The sequence below is a fragment of the Sturnira hondurensis genome, unplaced genomic scaffold, assembly GCF_014824575.4.
Source record: "Sturnira hondurensis isolate 20B ecotype Veracruz unplaced genomic scaffold, ASM1482457v3 Scaffold0022977, whole genome shotgun sequence".
NCBI lineage: Eukaryota > Metazoa > Chordata > Mammalia > Chiroptera > Phyllostomidae > Sturnira > Sturnira hondurensis.
Window position 1 is genome coordinate 761,126 of NW_028095608.1, and position 14,158 is coordinate 775,283.

At 54.4% G+C, this 14,158-nt stretch overlaps 1 long non-coding RNA gene across 2 annotated transcripts; it reads left to right on the plus strand.

Moving 5' to 3' along the window:
- Positions 1-7,904: 7,904 nt before the first annotated feature.
- On the plus strand, positions 7,905-13,417 carry LOC118980672 (uncharacterized). 2 transcript variants are annotated; one of them, XR_005065179.1, is made up of 4 exons: positions 7,905-8,471; positions 9,028-9,141; positions 9,509-10,411; positions 10,511-13,417. It is a non-coding gene; the product is annotated as an uncharacterized LOC118980672 (long non-coding RNA). The 2 variants fall into 2 exon arrangements; XR_005065178.1 differs by having other exon boundaries at positions 9,028-10,411.
- Positions 13,418-14,158: the final 741 nt, after the last annotated feature.

The window sequence follows — 14,158 nt, forward strand, 5'->3', positions numbered from 1 at the left end:
GAGCACATGAGGGACCACAGATGTGACCGGGGAGCTCAAACCGTGGTCACTTCGCTGCGGTGGAGGCCTTGCTGGAGAGAGGACCTTCCAGCTCAGACAGCAGGCGCCAGCTCTTCAAGGTAGGGGACAGCCAGATCAGGGCCTCAGTTGTGGGGGTGGCGGGATGAGCCAGGTGGGAGTGAAGAGCAGGAGTGATGTGGGGAAGGGGGCGCCTTCGGAACAGGACAGGAAGCAGCACGGGTTTGGTTTGCAGCCTGGAGACCTGGAGGTTGTTGTGTGGAGAACGTGTCTGGGGCGCCCAAGGGACCGGGAAGACTGACGAGGAGGCTGCCTGCCGCCCCAGCGAGGGAGAGGGCGTAGCTGCCGCAGGGCCACAGCGCCAGGCTGGGCAGGGCCACACTCGGTGGGGCGCATGGTTCCCCAGGGCCCCCATCACTGATCTGGGCTGTGTCCCCCCACCATGTGCCTTTCTGGGAGCACTCCTACCGTAAAGCCTGATCAAACCCCCTGTGACAGACACACTGTGAGGCAAAAGCCACCAGCCCTGAAGATGGGCAGGCGGGGCTCAGGTCTCACCTTGGCCACTTCCTAACTCCGGGGTCCCAGTCCAGTGGCTCAGTGCCCCTGGGCCTCAGCGTCCTCATAAGTAAAAATGAGGGTCCCTGCTGCCCCCAGGACCCCGTGTGGACAAACTCGTGGATGTCCCCAGCACAGAGCCAGGCATACGGAAGGCCGTCGGCCGCGCCTTCAGGAGTCGTGTGATAAAGTGATACCCATTCACTCAGCAACTATGTATTGAGGGCTTGGATGTGCCCTGTACTGTTCTGGGTGCCTGGACGCACCAGTGCACAAAGATAAACCCAAATCCCTGCCCCATGGAGCTTTCATTCCAGAAGGGAACACACGCCCCAAAATAACTAATTTAATAAGTAAATTAGTAGTTTGTTAAGAGGTGACAATTGTAGTAGAAAACATGGGGGCGGGGAGGACCTCCAAGCAGGGTGGTCAGAGGTGGACTTCTTGGTAAAGGTGACAGTCGAGCAAAGACTTCAAGGTGATTGCACATGTGGGTCCCTGGGGGACCGGTGCAGAGGTCAGGGGTCACAGCCAGTGCACCGCCCTGAGCCTGGGGCACCCGGAGCATGTGAGGGGCAGCAAGGAGATTGCTGGGGCTGGTGCTGGAGGGGGGGAGTAGAAGATGACATGGCGTGGAGTCCAGTTCAGCCTGCCAAGCCCCTCACCGGCCTCTCCCACTGGGAGGGGTGGGAGCCACCAGAAGGTGGTCAGGAGGAATAAGGTGACCCTCAGCTTCTGGGGGGACACTAGGTGGCAGAGCTGAGAACTGGCGTCAGGGGGGCGGCTGGGACAGCAATGTGGGGCAGGGGTGATGACAGTCAGGGCAGCCAACAGTCACGAAGCAGTAGCAGAAGAGACAGAGCAACTCAGTCCTGCTCATTAGACGTTGTCTCCAAAGACCATCCAGTCGGTGAGGGCCCTTCAGTCAGGTCCATCTTTAAACGGCCCGAAGCTCTCCTGAACCACAGGGTCATCTCTCGGTGTCCTGGGCCTCAGTCCTGCCCACGCCCTGGCCCTTCTGCCCTCGTCTGTCTCAGCCCACAGGCTCCAGGGACAAAACGCAGACCCTCCTGTCTGACTCAGCCAATGGCACCCACAGTGGGCACCAGCCACGAGGGCGGATCCCGCCCAGGCCTGGCCTGGGGGCTGGGCAGCCCTGCTGGCCAAAGACCACAGACTGGGATCGGGGGAGCCAGGGAAGGGGAGAAGCTCACTGCTGAAGGTGGAGGCGGTGGAAAAGCAAGGCGTATGTCTGGACGGATCTCCAGAGGGCGGGGCTGAAGACATCTGTGGGGACGATAATAAATGCCCTGAGGCTGCCCTGGGCCGGCACCAGGCAGGCACATGTGTCCTGATTGCACCGCCACTGTGAGGAGTGGGGACTGTCCCCACAGGAGGAGTAGAGACACGTAGCTTCAGGCAGCGTTTGAAGCACCTCACACAAGCAGTGCATCCAGCTACTGAGAGACTCCATTGCAGGCAGGGCCTGACACCCTCCCTGACAGCAATGCCATCAGGCGGTCCCTGCAGCTAGGACAGACAGGGATCGGCCAGAGGGTCTCAACAGCCTTTCCAAAGAGGTCAGGACAAGGGGGCCTGTCTCTGCCTGACCTGGACCACAGTCAAGAGAAGCCTGGGTGGCCACGTGTTCTGGCTTCTGCGCTGTGATGATGGGCCTTTGAGTTCCCGGGTGTGTCTGTCTTTTCTAACCTCCCGTTTCTGGTTCCTTGGCTCTGGGTTCTGCGCTGTGGTTCTGACAGGCTGACGCAGGTGCTGTCTGCCCACACAAGCCATTTTGAGCAGCTTTGACTGAAAGTCGGACGGCGTCAGTTAAAGCCAAGTTCCCAGACCGGGCAACTCTCTTCTCCCTCCCACCCCTGTTCCAATGCCCAGTGCATCTCCAGGAATGTGTCCGGCAGACGCCGACTCTCCAATGCAAGCCCACCCGGGCCTGTTGTGATCCTTGCCTCACCAGGCCGGCTGTCCTTGCCTTCGCCTGGCAAGTATTTTGGAACCCCTGTTACCGGTCCAGCAGAAATGACCAAACATCACCTGACTCCCTCTGTCCCTTCTCTGTCATTCTGGGCATGGCAAGGGAGGAGGGGCGATTCTTAAAATTTTTTTTAGAAGGAGGTCTGTGATTGCCCAAGAGTTCACTTAGTCTGTCTGCAGACACCAAGCAAAGCACAGACTTCATTAGCAAAAGGGACTGGACACGGAGCAGTTGGGGCATGTTTACCGGGCGATCGTCTCCATCCAGAAACACTGCTTTTTCGGAATCAGCATTAAAAGGGAAGAGAGAATAAAGGGTGCGTGTGCATCTGTGACCGTAGTGAACGCCTGATAGGAGCCAGTGCTGGCTGGCCCTTGAAAAGGGGGACGAGAGTGGGAGTGAGACTTTTGCAATAAACTTTTTGGACTATGTTACATGTTGATGATATGAATAGATGGATTGTTTAAGGAATACATAGACATAATTTTTTAAAAGCAAGAACAGGGAAAGCAAAACTACAGAGGCATGAAGTGATCCCAGCCCTAGGCTACGCCCACAAACCACTGCCCAAAAGGCACGCCCTCCGAAGGAACCCCCGGGGCAGCATCGACTGACAGCACTTTTGGTAGGGATCAATCAACCCTTCCAGAGCCCATGGGCACGTTTATTGTGTCCCAATAGGTACAGACCAGAACGCAAGGACAGTTAGTCTTACAGGAAGGAAAAGTGGTGAAGAAGAGGTCAGGGTTGACCTTGAACTGTCATTTGTATCCTCAGAGAATTCAGCAAAAGTACAGCAGGAGGAGGGAGCCACAGCTGAACCATCCAGAACCATCCCTCCTCCAGCTGGTCCCCCCGCAATCACCTGTGAGCAGCGATCCTCGGCTCAGCCTGCTCAGTTGTCCGTGGCTTTGGGCCTTGGTACAGAAGGCAGGCAGAGAGTCTAAAAACAGGAAAAGAGAGCAAGAAACAGGCAAGAGAAAGAGGGCAAGGCCATGAAGGGAAGGTGTAGACAAATAGCGGTGGGGGCCTGGGGGTGGGAAGTGCTCATCCCACTGCCTGGCCCTCCCCGCCCCCCCCAGGCCCCACCTGAAGTCCAAGGGGGCTGGCAAAGGCCCACAGCCTCATTCCTTAGCTTTCAAAGAAGAACCTCTCCTGCAGCAGCAAAGGTCAGAGGCTTGGCTGCTTTCTGGGCCCCCGGGAGGGCTCCCTCCCTCCAGCTCCTTCCACCCCTTGGTGAGAGAGTGCGACCCGTGGAGAAGGAAAAAAGACTCTGTGGAGGGAGATGTCCCCCAGAAAGAAAGGACCTTCTTCCCTTCTTCCAGGAACTGTCAGCTTCAAGGTGGCATCACTCACAAGCTGCCTTCCATTTACAGATAAAAAGAGAGGAGGGAAAGGAGAGGGAGAGGAGCAGTACAGATGTGAATTACTGGGTGATGCTGAGTGGCTCCCCTACTGAGCCAGTTGCCATGGCAACACACTCTGGCTCTGGACCACTTTGGGAGGGGATGCAAAGAACTGCAAGGAAACATCACGAAAAACAGCAGAGAGTTTGGGCCTCGGCTTTTTGCGTCTCTGTAACAGCCTTTGTACAGATGCATTTTACCCTGCCCCTGGCTCTCCCCGGCACGTTCAGCAGTCATGGAGTGTGTTCAAAACTCTCACACTTTTCAAAATGGATGGCATGTTCCCGTCTTCTTTCCTGTGCTCACACCTTTCCATCACGCAGAGTGCCTCTCTAACCTGTCTCGCCTGATAAAGTGGAGGGCGTCGGATGGTTGCTCCAGACATGCATCGTTGAACTTGTGTATTCACTTTCGCTGTGCTTCCCCTTGCGTCAGTGACACGGATCGACCAAATTTCCTGGGTCTCTTGCATTCACACTTGAGTGTGAGCCTCTGAGCACCTCTCTGTGCTCTGTGTCCTCATCCTACAGGGCCCACTCCAGGGCGAGACCTGCCAGAAGGCGAGCTCTGTTTCTGAGAGGCCAAGGGCCTGATGCAGGTTATAATGGGGGAGGGGCATGGGGGGGAGTCCGGGCAACTCCCTGGGGCCACAGCTCTTAGATGTGAAGAGACCTCAGTGAAAGCCTGCTCACTAATCTGTGAAGTAGTTGTCCATTTTCTTCTTGAATACCTCTAGACATAGTTACCTCACTACATCGGAAGAAGCCCTATTCAGTTACTTAGGAACAGGGTGCTCGAGGGATTGCCCTGTCGTGCTACCAGACTTCTATGCTGCATCAAACACCGAGGGAGTGCAAAGCACCCGCATTTCATGTACTTCTTGCATGGATTCCATTGAGGAGAATACTGGGGTCCCCACTTTACAGATGAAAAAGTGAGGCTCAGAGAGACACACACCCAGGGCCACTCACTGAGCAAGGGGTTGGGCTGGGCTGAGCTCGGACCCCCATGGTGTCTGCCTTCCAGAGCAGTGACGACGGCGAGGCTGCCAGGCTGGGCCTGCTCTCTGAGCCTCAGTCTCAGGGGTGCAGTTGAATGGAGCTCAATGTCTCTGAGCAGACTATTGCCACGGCAATCACACACTTTCTGCAGCCTCCCTCTTGCTAAACAGGAACCATGGGGACAGGCAAGACAGAAGCACGGAAGGTGCCAACCTCTCACCCAGATCTCAGTTTAGGGTCCTGCCTGAGAGGCTGGGCTTGAATGGACAGGCGGCCCCTGGAGGTCACTGTCCTGGGATAGCAGGCGTCAGCATCCGCAGCAGCACTGACGACTGTTTGCTGAGTGTTCAAACACATCCGAACCCACCTTGGATGTTTCATGCTCATGATTTTACATGCCTGGCTCTGAACATCAAAGGCATTTGCCCCAGCTGGGAAGTGGCAGGACTTCCACCTGGCCCACCTGGTTACAAACGCACACTCTTCTCAGCACTGTGCCCTGACTCCCTGAGCCACCAGTTCCTGTGACAAATGTTTATTGGTGACCTGCCGTGGCGGGCATGGCACTGGGAGCTGAGGGTCCACTTGTAAATAACACTGAGATCCTGGGCCTCTCGGGCAGTGAAAAAAGCAGAAAGCAAAAACCAGAGTGGGAGATGAGGGAGCAGGGGGCCAGTGACACAGGCAAGGTCAGGAGAGGTCAGGGTGGCCCCCTGAGCAGGCGGGAGCAGAGGCGGTGCTGGGTGAGGGACTGGCCAGGACCCCAGTGGGGAGACGGTTCCAGACACAAAAGCCCTACAGTGGCAGTGTGCTGGGCTGGCTGTGGGGACCGCGCGGACGCTGGAGCGGCTAAGGTGGAGTAAGGTCACAGGCGCGGCCGGAGAGGTGCTTGAGGAGCATGCGGGGGTTCCGACCGTTCCCCACTGAGCGGAAGCGTCCTAAGGCTCTGACAGGTGTGATGCTCCCTGCCTGATGTCTCCCAGGGATCCTGCGGGCTGGCGTGTTGAGGGCAGAGATCAGGGTCACCGACAGAAGCTGGGACACCCATTGGAGATGGATGCTGTGCTCCAGGGCGGACTGGCGGTGGCTTCGGGTCACTGCGGTGCCATGGACGAGTGGTGGCCAGATTCTGGACAGCTTTTGAGGAAGCAAGTGGGATTTCCTGACAATTCCAACATAGGGTATCAGAAAAAGAGAAGTCAGGGGTGATTCCAAGGTCTGGGACCGAAACAGCTGGAGGACAGATGTCCCCAGCAGCTGAGGGGGGAGCAGGTATGGGCGGGAGGGGCCGGAGTGGGAGGAGCTTGAGTTGGCCATGTTGACTGTGAGGTGTTCATTAACTTCTCAGGGATGGCAAGGCCTTTGTATATATTTTGAGTCTGAGAAATATTTTATTTTATTCCTTTTTGGCAGCCTCTCACGTTGACTGATTTGCAGATGTCGAATCATCCTTGCGTGCCAGGAACTACCCCCTCCTGAGTGTAATGTCTGATCCATTTAATATGTTGTTACCTTTGGTTTGCTTGTGCCGTGTGGGGGATTTTTGCATCTGGGATCATCAATAATATTGCCCCATAATTTTCTCTTTTAGTGTCCTGTCCTCGCCTGGCTGGTGTCAGGGTAATGTTGACCTTGTGAAGTGAATTAGGGGTGTCCCTTCCTCCTTAATTGTTTTGGGGGAGGCTGAGGAGGGTGGGTACTGAATCTTCTTAGAATTTACCAGAATCCATCTTGTCCTGAACTTTTGCTTTGGGCACAGGTTTGATTACTGTTTTAATTTCTTTACTAGCGATTGGTCTATTGAGGTTTTCAAATTCTTTGTGATGTAGCCTAGAAAGGCTATATATTTCTAGAGTGTGGGAAATATTTCAGAACATCTACAAGTAAGTCTGATTTCCAGTGTAAGCTTCATTCATCAGAGAAACAAAGTCAGGTGTCGAACGCGGGTTTCCCATTAGACCCCTCGAGCGTTAAGCGGGAAAGTGCTTTCGGTCGAGCAGAAATCTCAGGCTGGGTGGGCAGAGAAAAGCATGGAAGCATCCAGAACGTGTGAGAAAGCTGGCCTAGGACTAGTAACTTTCGCTCGGGATGATCAAGAGCTAGCTGAAAGCTCTCCAAGAAATCTCATCTGAGGAACAAAACGAATTTGAAATCAGTACTTTATCTGAATGGAAAATTCAAATACACCTACCGATCTGGAAACGGGAGCCTGATTCACTTCACATCAGGGTAACGAAACTCTGGGCACCTAAGTGCTGAGCAGAAGTTAACCAGAGGGCCCGAAGGAGCGAGACTGGTGATTCGTCCCTGAATTCATGAGGCGGGAGCAGCACGATTGGGCTTCTATCCACTCTGCTCCAAATTTACTCTAAAGTGTTACCAGATTTCTTGGGCAGTTACTCCAAGTCTCAGGGAAAGGACAGGGCTGTCATCCAATGGCTCGCCCCCAAATTAGAGAAGTCACTGCCTGCAGCGCCTGTCCTCTCTGAGCCGGAGTGGCCACGTGCCTTTGGCTGGGTCTACCGGTCGATGTGTGGAGATGAGTCCCATCGGTTCAGATCCTGGTTCAGATCCTCACCAGCCAGCAAGGGCTGCGGAGTTTGGAGTGTATGTCATCGTGCAGATGCTGGGAGGTGCCTGTACCATCTCAGCCTGGGCAGAGTTTGGAGAGCTCCTACCAAATGCCACGGCAGAGGGTACACTTCCATGTGACGAGCAGGACTTCAAGTCTTGGAGAAAACCAGGGCCTGGGCGTGACCCCCCTGCAGACACTGCGACACCCTCCCTGTTCCTGTCTCCTGGGCTCTAGTTCTGCTGACGAAACCTCTCCTCATAGTGGGCAGCAGTGTGTACAGTTTGATGCCGGGGTCTGTGTGCACTGAGTTACACAATGACAGCCCAGGCCCCCAGGGTTGCTGGCCAGGGGCCACCCAACCCTTCGTCTTGGCCTCTTCACACACATTATAGCAGCAAAGTCACCATCCTTAAGGATGGCTACCTGTCCCTGGGAGCCAGCCTGGAAGGTGGATGCGGGTGTGCAGGCTCCTGAAACACCAGGCTGCTGACAGAGGGCAACTGGGTCAGAGTGTGCATACACACACCTCTGCTTGCACTTGCACGTGCACGCACACATATGCTCACACACAAGCACAAAACATTCCACTTGTCAAATGCCCACTGGCACTACCCCCGTCACCACCATTTCTGGGAACCAGTTGAGACTCTTGCACTTAATAAATATCATGCATGTGTGCTTTACGTGCAATAACTGCATCTGCTGACCTGCTTCCTCCCCAGATCCGAGTCCTGAAGGACAAAGATGGGGCCTTTCGACATTGTATCCACAGGAAGAGGCCCTTGGCTGGGTGCCCAGTAAACATTAACTGAACGAATGAGGAAACTGAGGCACAGGTCTTGTCCGCCGGGTCACTGTGAGCTCGGGGTCTGGAAACCAGATCAGAATGCCCATTTGCAAACCAGCACCTCAGCCAGAAGGTGAGTGAACACCAAGCTCCGCAGGACCCACAGAGGTTTCTCCAAGCTCACTTCTCAGGAAGAGCCAAGGAGCTGGGTGCCTGGTTCCCCTGGGACCCAGGCCTCTGTGTGGGGATGCAGCCTGTCACCAGGAAGAGTGAGGCTCCTCATCATCTGTTTGGAATGTCATGGCTGTTGCTGCCCCCGCCCCCCCCCCCGCTCCCCCAACCCAGCTGCAGGACAAATAAATGTCAGAGAGGGGGGATGCTCACGGCGGCGTCGCCGGGCCGCATTCTCCTCCTTCTGCTGAGGGTCACGCTTGGAAAATATCTCTAATTTTGTTTTCATAGCTTGTTAACCTTTTCCTTCCCAAAACAATGCCTGTGTTTGTTTTGGCTCCTTGCGTGGACTGAGGACGGGTCTGAGTTGGATGCACAAAAGCATTTTTTCCTTAATCTCATTACAAGGGCGCCTCAGTCTAGCATTCTTCCCAGGGCTCGCTTGCTGTGAAGTGATTTCCTCTTGGAATCGGTTTCTCTTTGTGAAGCTAGGAGAGCAAGTGTGTTTGGTTTTGCAGGGAACGGGAGAGAGAGCCAAGACAAAGGCAACAAAAGGAAAGAGAGGACGAGCCTCGCTCTGATGTTCGGGGAGTTTGCATGGACCCACGCTAAAATGCCTGCCGCTGAGAGTGGTAAGGCCCAAACTCCAGTTTGAGTCAGAGTATCAGATGGCGGTCACTCTCTTCACCGTTGTCTCTTACCCACCTGGCGTTTGTAGAACTGCGTGACCAGGAGGATGCAGGCCGGCACAGCTGGCAGTTCTCATGGGACAGAGTGTCTCGTCTCACCCCTCGCTCCCTTGAATGTAGCCCGCCCAGGTTCTCGAAGGCAGGGGACAGTCCCGGCCCGTTCCTTCTAGGCACCATGGGCAAGTTCATACTGAATTTCCATCGTTAAGTTTCAATGTTTATCCTCCATTCTTGAAGGAATTTTAAGTTTCACCAGTTTTTTGTTAATTTTTCGGTCCTTCCTCAGAACAATGTTTCTTTTCCTTTGGAGTTGTTTCGAGGGTTGCATCTGCAAACAGGAAACTGCAGCAAGGGACAGAGGATGCTGGAAAACGAATGGAGATGCTGCGGGAAGCCAACAACAGCACCAGCAAAACCCAACCGCCGTGGCCTGAACCACTGACCAAGGTCAAGGGGGAGGCATGTTTTCCCTACCGCACAAATTGTTTCCCCGGCGTGTGAACTTGACTGTATTTCCCCTGCCATGTGAACTATTGTATAGTGCATCTAGTTTGCATATTTGCTATTGTAGAGAGCAGGAAGACATGCCTACGTCTTCTCTGGGCCCACGTTTTACTTTCCAAGTTGAACAGAGAAGGGGAGCGACCGAGCCTTCTCGAGGCCCGTGAGCCGTGGTCGGAGCAGGCACCTTGCTGGGGCTGAGCCCTGGCTCCTTCTCTCATTAGTGAGTTACTTCCTGTCACCTCTGGCGGAGACTAGTAATAGCACCTGCCAGAGACCATCCTTTCTTCTGCCCCGAACCATGAACATGGACATGAACTGAAAGAGAAGAAACATAAAGCGCAGCCTCTGCTCTTCAGTGGCTTACCATCCGCGGAAACTGACAAGCACAACAGAGAGAAGGCAGCAGGTTCTTGCAGCGCCTCCCCTGTCTCAGTCTCTCACACTCTCCCTGTCGTGGTTCTGTGTGGAGACATGTAGGGGAGGGAAGGACTCTGGGAGGCTTCCGGTCCTGGTCCTCTGGCACCAGATCAATCACCTGATCGATCTGGGAGGCTCACAGCCTCGTGCGAGTTTGCTGGAGAGGAGTGACTCGCCCCGACCCCAGCAGCAGCGCTGAGAGTCCAGGCTGATGTTTCTTCCTTCCTGCAGTGACTCTTCCCAGCTCCGGGCCCAAGCTGCTCTAAGCAAGGCTGCTGTGTTTGTGGCGGAGGTAGGGGGTGGAGGAGGGGAGAGAGAGAGGGAAGGACCATCTTTCAAGTGATGGAAGGGTCTTGTTTGGCGTAAGATTTCACTTCTCTTTGATTTTCAGGCTTAGAACTTCTGCACACTTGGTCCAGGAGAAAATGGACCAGAAAATTGCTGGTAGCGTCTTCCTCCGAGGCCTCGGGCAGGGACAGACCAGCCTCCGTACACTCCCAGCCTGGGTGGCGTGACTGGCATGAACCTGGCTCGGCGTTTAATAATCTCCCGTGTTCCCAGCAATGACCGAGAGCTGCCGTTCTTTGCTGAGGGCCTGGCTGCTGTTTTGGGAATGATCCACGCATGTGCAGGACATTTCATTGAGGAAAGATTTCCTTCTGGAACCCCTTCACAACGTGTGTGTATTTTGAGAGGAGAGGGAGCATGATTCTGCTTGGAGCATTGGGACTGTGTGACGGGATCGTTGGGCTAAGGGAAGTCGGCTTTGCGGACTAAGGGGGAAGCAGGAGGTTCACAAATGAGCAGGGTAGGCAGCTCATTGAAGGGGTTCAGCAAATTGTCTTAGAGATCCGTGGCACGCAAAAGCAAACAAACTTCTTGGGAGGATCCAAATTTGGCAGTGGGTTCCGGGAAATGGGCCCCCAATGCGGGAGCGTCAGCCCCTCCACACGGTTCTCAGATGCTCTGTTTTATGGCAGCGGTTTCTCGCGGTAGGTCATAGACTCATTCTCTCTGGTTCCTGGTTATACAGGATTTACCTGAGGCAAAAGGGTGACACAGGCCAGCTCCTGCTAGCCGTCCGCTCTTGAGGTCCTGTGTTTGCAGGGGGGCCCAGTCATGGTACCCAGCCTGCCGGGACTCGGCCCAGGCTGAGCATGCAGCAGGCGGCAGCTTCAGGCCTGGGGGGGGGAGGGCAGTGGGGAGCCAGCATGGACCAACTGTCCACGGTCCACACTCACACCCTTGCAGAAACCACCTAGGGGCCCCTCCCAGTTCTTACGCCCTGACTCCAGCCCTGAAGATCAGAGAAGGACCCTTGTCTATACTGGCAGCAAGCTTAGTGGGCCACGTGCTCAAGCCGCTCTTGTCACAGAGGAAATGTCTGACTCCCACGTACTCATAGCAGGAGTCCAGGGCAGACCCCTGTCTGGACACTTCTAAGCCCTTCGTGGACCACTGGCAGCCATCTGCGGGAGAGAGCGCAAGCGCTGACCACCTTGCAGCTCTGGTCCTCTGGACACTTCTGTCCAACAGAAACCCGCACCTTCATCTTCAACTGCAGGTGGCAGAAATTTGTTTACGAGACGCAGACTTGAGTCCTGGCTGGCGAGTTTCCTCTAGGGAGGTTCTTAACGCCGTCGGGTCTTGGCTTCTCCCCGGGGCCCCGGAGCGGTAATGGTACTAATCCTGGGAACAGCAACCACGCCGCCGCCTGGCTGGCTGAGCTGTCAGGGTTACTGTGGGGGTCCAATGACCCAGTGAGTGTGAGACAGCTTGAAAAGTGGAAAGCAGTGTGTGGTGTCACTGATGGTAGTAATTTCACTGCATCTCCACCCTTTGAAAACAAACAAGCAAACCCTACCCCTGTGCCTTCCACAGAGAAGGGCTCTCTCTGGCCCTTGGGTTGTGGGCGACTGCCACCCACGCCTTTGCCCCCTGCGGCACACAGAGCCCACAGGTGCCAGAAGCCAGCCTGAGTCGGTCCACCGTCAGTGGGGCCAAGCCACTTGCCCGCTCTGAGTTTCAGCTGTCCCCCTGTCACACTGATGTAGTGACACACAGGCGAAGGAGGCTTGCCTCCCGGAGGGTGGGTGCCAACTATCACAGTAGCTTCACCAGCACCATGCACGCATTTGCTGGGCACGTGATGTGTGTTTGAAGTTTCTCATGGGTTTCCCAGCAGGGCGTTCGAGGCCCTCCCTGGTGCAAGCCTGTCCTGTTGTCCCCCGTCACCCACCACTTCTCACACTCTGCCCAGACCTACCCACCCGCCGCTTCCACATGTGCCTGGTGCTGCCTCTGTGACTCGGGTCACCTTCCTTTCCTGCCCCACCACTGCGGCTCCAGCTCTGCCTCTGCCAGGCCAATAACGTTGGCCTGTCGCGGCCTCGCCATGTCTGAACCTGCCTGCTTCCGAGGTGGCGCATCCACTGCACTGCCTCAAGACGTCCCCAGGGTCCTCCGCAGCAGGTGTCAGGGCTGGCAGAGCTTCCGTGGCTGCCCTCCTGCTCTCCTCTCCCACCACTTGTCACTCTCTGCCTGCATCTTAGATGTTCACAAGCATGACCTCTCTCCTCTGAAATAAGTACTTGACAAATGGATGGGGGAATGCGTTGCCTCGGGACAACTGAGTTACGTTGGTAGCTGCCACCATGCTTACATTATGAACCTTAACAGGCAGGGACCACCTCTTATCCACAAATAAAATTCAATTAACCAAGACCTTTCGGGATGCAGTCCGACACAGCCCTAGGGAAGTGTTTCAGGGGTGGGGACAGCAGGCGAGGCTCCTCCCTACCCTAAGCTCACGATCTAGTTGGGAAGTGAAGACAAACAAACCAGTAAATACCACCCGAGTGTTCAGGAACCGCTGTGATACACCCCTGCTCTGCAATGAGCTCATCGTTCCGCTCGGCACGAGCGAACCTCAGACACTGTGCCGAGCAGAAGTCAGACACTGAGGACCGTCTCCCACTTCGCTCCATTCACGAACTGAGCTACGATAGGGGAAGTCAGATTCCTGGCCACCTGGGCGGTCAGGGGCGGGTGAAGGGGCTGAGGGCACTTTCTGGGATGATGGGAACGTTTTATCCTGTTGGGGTGGGGCTATGTGTCTGCATTTGTCATCAAACTTCGCACATCTGAGTTTTGCGCCTTTTACTCTACATAAATTATCTTTCAATTAAGTAGACATAAAAATTAATAGAAAACTAAACAGTGCTTTCCTCCCTTTTCTGTAGATCCGCTTTGTGTAGCTTTAGTTCCCAGCATTCAATTGTGGTGCAAAAATATTACATAGAAAATTCTAGAAATAAACAATTCATAACTTTTTAAAATCCTCATCCATGGACATTTTTTCATTGCTTTTGGAGAAACAGGAAGGGAGAGAGAGAAACATTAATGTGAGGGAGAAACATCAATCAGTCACCTGTACCTGGACCCGGGATTATACGCACCCAGACCAGGGATCAAACCCGCAACCTAGGTACGTGCCCCAATGGGGAATCAGAAATGCAACTTTTGGTTGTGCAACCGACACTCTGACTGACTGAGCCACACAGGCCAGGGCCCCGTTTGTAAGGTTCGAGGCTGTTGCTCTGAGCAGGGCTATGAAGCCCCCACACTGGAGATGCTCCCTGCCCTTCAGTCACTCAGTGGCCACCTCACCTCAGGGGTCAGATAAACTGCCCCAGTATCATGGTGGGCATGTTCAATTATTTTACTTGATTATGGCCCAAAGCCATTTATATTACTTTCATTACAGCATATTGTTGCAATTGTTCTATTCTATTATTAGTTATCATTCTTAATATCTTACTGTGCCTCATTTATAGATTAAACTTTATCATAGATATAGGTGAGGAGACACCCCCCAAAACCTGGATTTATCTTCTGGAGGGTGGACCCCTGTAGTACAGGCTTCCCCTGCTAGGTGAGTGTTCTAGAAACCCATCTGTATCAGTGTACCAGCTGGTGGTCTCGTGAGAAGCTGCACTTAGCTTCAGTGAATTTTTTTAAAGACTCTTTTCAAAGCCTT